The sequence below is a fragment of the Triplophysa rosa genome, unplaced genomic scaffold (genome assembly GCF_024868665.1).
Source record: "Triplophysa rosa unplaced genomic scaffold, Trosa_1v2 scaffold347, whole genome shotgun sequence".
Classification (NCBI taxonomy): domain Eukaryota; kingdom Metazoa; phylum Chordata; class Actinopteri; order Cypriniformes; family Nemacheilidae; genus Triplophysa; species Triplophysa rosa.
Window position 1 is genome coordinate 64,008 of NW_026634348.1, and position 6,630 is coordinate 70,637.

A 6,630-nucleotide genomic window follows, 5' to 3' on the forward strand; every position below is an offset into this window, starting at 1 on the left:
CTCTCTCTCTCTCTCTCTCTCTCTCTCTCTCTCTCTCTCTCTCTCTCTCTCTCTCTCTCTCTCGCTCTCTCTCTCTCTCTCTGGAACAGAGGGGTGTGCAACTACAGTATAGACCCCCTGAAGGATGCTGAGGTTACTTATGTCAACTCATCATTTTTCTATCAGTGATGCTGAGGTTGCAAGAAATGTGACTGCCGTGGGCAAAACGAGGTAAAAGGCAGATTCACAAGCTACTGGACAATCACCTGAGCTGTAAATACCATGTGACACTCTTTACACTCAGTTCGGTCAGTGGCAAAATATCTTTACACACTTGAAAATAAGTCATTTACACAGCCTCTTTCTTCCCTTTGTGTTCTGATGACACTGTTGCAATACTACGGTATAGGATGCATTTTCTATTTGGCCAAAACAGTCCTTTCACATCATGTTTTACGTATATTTCACAGCAAGTGTCATGCAGTCATGCAAACTGCTAGCAGATATGCATAGTGCTACTGCTACTGCCCGTCATTGGACACTTTAAAAAGCTGTGGATTATGAACCACGGATTACAAATTTGAATAGGTTATTTCCACGAAGCCATTTTTAAACAACAATTTTTGTGTGATGCTGCATTAATGCAAACAGGTGTCAGTACAAATTTCAAACCTGCTGTTGTATTATCCAGGAAAACCGTATTGATAGATTTTCATGATTAATAATTCATAACAAAGATCTGGAAATAGGAAAGTAAATATGTTTCATAATATTATATTAGGCATGGTATAATAGTGGCCTCTACAACACTATGAGGGAAAGAGACGCCATCAGTCCTGTTAGCCCATTTTCAGTTAAAAGACAAAAAGAAAGAGAATGTGTGTGTATGTGTGTGTGTGTGTGTGTAAGAGAGAGAGAGAGAGAGAGAGAGAGAGAGAGATGACCTGTGGAGAGTGTTTTGACCACTGACTGGATCAACAAATGATGAAAAAGAGTGATTGCATTACAGAAGGACAGAGGCAGAAAGGATATAGGAAAGATATGTCATTTCTAAACAAGTCTCGCTGGGCTTCAAATCTAATTTCAGTCTGATGGAATGTCCAGCAGTGCTGATTCTCTTCACATCACAAAGAGTGAAAATTTCTTTCGGCTTCGAGGTCAGTTATCGTCCTCTAATAGACTGACTGTGAATGTGAGCTGTGAGCTGATACACTTTGTTCATTTTTACAGTATGTCCAGAAGACCACACAACATGTTATTTAACTTTTCTTGAGAATAAATTATATAACTTAATTAATTATGACAAATACATGCATGTATTAAGATCTCACTCTCTGCCAATTCGATCTCAGACATAAAGTACAGGTGTAAATAGGATCTAAACATATGGGATTGGATCACTTATAGACCCCGATCAGATGTAGTCGAAAATGCACATGACGACATTGTATTTATAGTCTGAAAGTATAAATGTAAAATATATTACATATAAAAAATATTATTATTATGTGTTTGGCATAACAATGGGGGATCTCCACTTTTCTGTCAATCAACAAGTACATTAAAAGTTTTTTTTTGTTTAAGTAGCTAATTTTTACATAACATTTAAAAAAAATAGCTTGATCCAGGGGCAGTTCTATAGGGTGAGTGGATATCTGGGGCTAAGCCAAGAGACACTCATATGTGTCAGAATACATGGCTCGAAGAAGAGCGTGTACTGCGTCGTTCTCTATTTGAGCACGCTTGCCATGCGTCTATGTAAAATAACAAACTTGCACGTGGAAAAGACTCGAAATGTGAACGGCCCCTAAGTGATTCGTACAGGGCATGGTAATAAAAACATTTAGGGCTTTAGTAAAAACATTCGGGCCCACCCCTAGCACTGCCCCTGGCTTGATCTGAACATTTGGAAAAGCATAGGGTTACACTTTACAGACTTTACAAAAAATTATAGCATGATGTATCCAGTGACAGATACGATAAAAAAATGTTTAGTGTCTGCTAAATTAAATAAATGTATAATAAGTTTTAATACAGGTGATTGACTATATTTACTGTAAGCTTTCTGCTGGAATTATTCCGATTTTTGAGCCATTTATGAGATACTTTTTTGTGCTTTATAAACATGCAGTGACGCACTGATGTATCGACTGCATTAAAACACCAGGGACCTGATGTATAAATACTACGTATGCACAAAATGGGCATTGAAATGTGCGCATGCAATTTTCCATACACAGATCAGGATATATAAAAATAAACGTAGTGCAAATTTGTGCATACCCTACAGACACACTCAAAGTTTTATACATGGGTCCCACGAAACAAGATCATTGGGAGAGGTGGAAATACCATACGCAAACAGAGCATATATATATATATTAGCCAATTGTTTCTATTAACTTTGCTTTTGTCTGACACATTTACAGTACCTTCTCACCATCCCGCTCCACGTTTCTAGGAGATGTTTCTGTTTGTTCATAAGATGGGCCATAGGCTGACCATAAAACCAGCTCTATGCGAATGTGTGTGTGTGTTTACACGGAACAATGACAGGCAAGTAAATTGAGATAAGGAGGGTCCTGCTTATCAGGAAGACAAACCTCTTCTCCCTCACCCTTATCGTCCCTGCCTACCTGTGTGATCGCCTAAGCGTCCAGCAAAAGCACGCAGAACAGAATATGCATCTGCGGATCAGACCCGGCGTGCAGAGCGGAGCTGGTGTTTGCATTCTGTTCGCTCATCAAATCCAAAAGCACTCGTTTATCGTTAACACGTCGTGCGAAAGACGATTGCCTGGCTGGCTGTGAGCGTTCTCTCTGTTTGAGTCCAACTTCAAAGGATGCGATAAGAGTCGCTGAAGTGCTTTCGGTGGTTACGATGGTTGCCGTGGCAATGGAGGCAGAAATCTCATTGAGGATAATAGGTTTGAATATTATGGTGAACCGCAGGAAATTGGTTGGTTGCAATTTGGTGATTTGAAAAGCTTAAGGGTACCACAGGGGATTTTCTGTTTTGGGGATGAAAGTGTGTGGTTGTACAACTTAGTTTTGTGCTCCCTGCAGCTGACTGTTGATGCTCTCGTGCTGCAAATCTCCTCTCGGGGATCGACTAATCAGTGAATCAATCGAGCAGTAAATGAATCAGCCTGTCAGGCAAATTTATGTATGTATTGTACACTATCATTCAAAAGTTCAAAGTACTCATTCTATAAAAATATGCTTTATACAAGAATAATAGGAAATGCATCAATATTTTTAATTTTAGCATCTTCAATGTAGCCACCCTTTAACAAGAATTTGCAACAAAATTACTCCTGGCATTTAAAAGGACAGTTCACCCCCCAAAAAAAATCTGTCATCATTTACTCACCCTCGAGTTGTTTCAAATCTTTATAAATGTCTTTGTTCTGATGAACAAAAAGATATTTGGAAGAATGCTTGTAATCAAACAGTTCCACCATTGACTACCATAGTAGAAAAAATTACAGTCAAAAGTGCCTTAGATTTGATTAGGTTTGATTTCCTACATTCTTCAAAATATCTGCTTTTATCTTTCAAACAAAGAAATTTATAAAGCCATTTTTCCCTATGGTAGTCAATGATGGCCAAGAACTGTTTGGTTACTAGCATACTTCCAAATATCTTTCTCTGTGTTCATGAGAACAAAGAAACAAATTGAAGAACAACTTGATGGTGAATAAATAAAAACAGAATTTTCCTTTTTGGGTGAACTGTATCTTTAATTAACCTTTAATCTTTTTGAGAAATCCTGAGCCATTAAAAAAGGCATTTCAAACTTTTGCCATTAAAGAAATTATGTTGTGACAATTATATTTTCTTTAGATAACTATTTCCAAGGGAATCAGAGATAGCCCTAAAAATCAGAAACAGCCCTCAGATCTAAGTTTTTAAGATCATGAAAAAACAAGTCAAGTGGCCCTAAACATTTGAACGGTAGTGTATAAATGTGTCTTCCATCTATCCATCCATCCATCCATCCAGTAAAATCATATCTGCAGAGTTAGGGTTTGTTGATTTCATCTTTTGTTGTGGATGGTTTCATGGGGTGCGTTTATATTTGGCATTAAATGCGATCTCGGTGATCCGAACAAGCAGATCGGATCTTCAGACAATCAGGACACAGAGCGTTTACACTGGTCAACATCAAGTGGCTTCCACATCTGGATATCTGATCGGATCTCTATAGTTTTCCGCCCATTATTTTAATAAGCCTGCAATTTAAAAATAGACCCAGTGCGGGGATATTTCACACAACACGTATAACGGGGAGGATGAACATATTACAGATTTGATACACTGGAAAGTATCCGCCGCAGCCATGTTGAACTCGAGGCAGCGGTGGGAAGTAAACCGCGGTTAAAACGATGAATGATCTTATATGTGAAAGTATAAGCAGAGGACGTTTGTAAATTACACAAGCTTTTGTACTTGAGCTGTGGCGGGTTTCACTCGCGCACACACACACACACACACACACACACACACACACACACACACACACACACACACACACACACACACACACACACACACACACACANGGCCAAAATTGAGGTCCCCAGAGGCAAAAAAGCTTATAAATTGTACAGAACAATATTTTTTACAAATCTAAAAATGCAAAAAGTGTTCTATGATCTTTAGGTTTAGGGATAGGGTTAGGGATAGGGGATAGAATATACAGTTTGTACAGTATAAAAACATTACGCCTATGGACTGTCCCCACGGGGATAGTCAACCAAAGCCTGTGTGTGTGTGTGTGTGTGTGTGTGTGTGTGTGTGTGTGTGTGTGTGTGTGTGTGTGTGTGTGTGTGTGTGTGTGTGTGTGTGTGTGTGTGTGTGCATGCGTGTGTGCATTTATGTGTGTTTTGGTGTGCGTTATTGTGTGTGTCAGTGCGTGTATGTTATTTATTGTATTGCTTATAGTTAACATGTTTTCATGTAAAGCTGCTTTGTAGCAATGAAAATTGTAAAAAGCGCTATATAAATAAAAATTGAGTTGAGTAAAAGTGGCTGCTAAATAATAAATGTGCAAGTAATATAACTCAAGCAGGGTGTTAATACTTCTCAGTGTTGACTGTGGGCAGATGATCTTTAGTTGTGGGTGTAGAAACAGGACTTGTTTCTTCCAACACGTCATTTGAGCGGTTTGCTCGCACCTCAGCAATCCTGCCAGGAGAAGAAAATGATTCAAACCTGTATTACTAGTGTGTAGCTAAACTTTGGACTCATCAATCTGTGTAACTCCCTTTTTACTTTCCGATGTCCCTTTCCATCTCACTCACACTGACTCATTTCTTGCCTACCATGGTTTCTCATTCTCCTCTTGTTCAAGTTTCTCCTGCTGTCTCTGTATCCAGCTGTTGTCTCCTTTCAGAGCAGTGCGGACCTTTGTGGTCCTTAAAACAGACTGTCTGTTCCCCTCTACAAACAAGAACATACCAGACAAAAATATACGAAGATATTTTCAATATTGCAATTCTACAATAGTGAGTGAAAGGGACACTGTGAGAACTAGACAAAATTAAAGCATAAAGATAAAAGTTGAGTGTTTTAAGCAATGCATGACATGCAGCACAACAGGATTTAACGGTGTGGTGTGCTACATCTCTGGTTAAAGTGAGAGTGGAGTGGAATGCAATAAATTATTACTGACTTATTACTACTATTGATTTATATAAGATTCATTACAAAAAGACTGTGATTCAAAACTCACCACTGGACATTGTTTGTAGCACTCGCTTCGAAAAACTCCTTCAAAAAAACCTAGATTAAGGAAATGAGAATATAAAGACATTTATATAAGAACATTTATATAAGATACAGAAGTAGAGTTCCTCAAGTGGAAATGGCAGGGATTCACTGTGGGGACGTATGTTTAATAATAAAAACTCTTAGAATAGGTTTTCTGGTAAGGCTCTATTTATTACCATTAGTTAACTACACAAGTTATCATGAGCTAGCGATGACCAGTACTTCTGCAGCATTTATTCATCTTGTTTAATATAAATTTCAACATTTTTCAAATCAAAAGTTATAACTGTTCAGTGTTCACATTCGTTTATGCACAATGAAGTCACACGAACGAGCAAGCAATAGTTGTGTGTCTATTAACTAACAATAACAAAGATTAAGCGCATCTCTTGTGTTAAGTGTTAGCAAAAGTAATGAAAAAAGACCATTTAAATGTGGAGCACCTGCATATTTCTAAAAATCAAGGAGACTAGGGCAAATTNATTCTTTTGAAGTCATTGTACTTCATGTTTCAACACCTAATACTAAGGATAAAACATTTTTAAAATTTATTCTGGCTATTGTACATAGGCCTCCAGGGCACCACACAGATTTTATTAAATAATTTGGTGGGTTCTTATCAGAACTAGTACTGGCCGCAGATAGAGTCCTCCTTGCCGTTGGTGACTTTAACATCCATGTAGATAAAGATACAGATGCCTTAGGAATGGCTTTCAAAGACACTCTTAACTCCATTGGCGTTAGTCAACATGTGTCAGGACCCACTCACCTTCGTAATCATACTTTAGATTTAATACTGTCTTACGCTATAAATGTGGATGACGTTAAAATCCTTCAGCAGAGTGAAGACATTTCGGATCATTATCTGGTATTATGT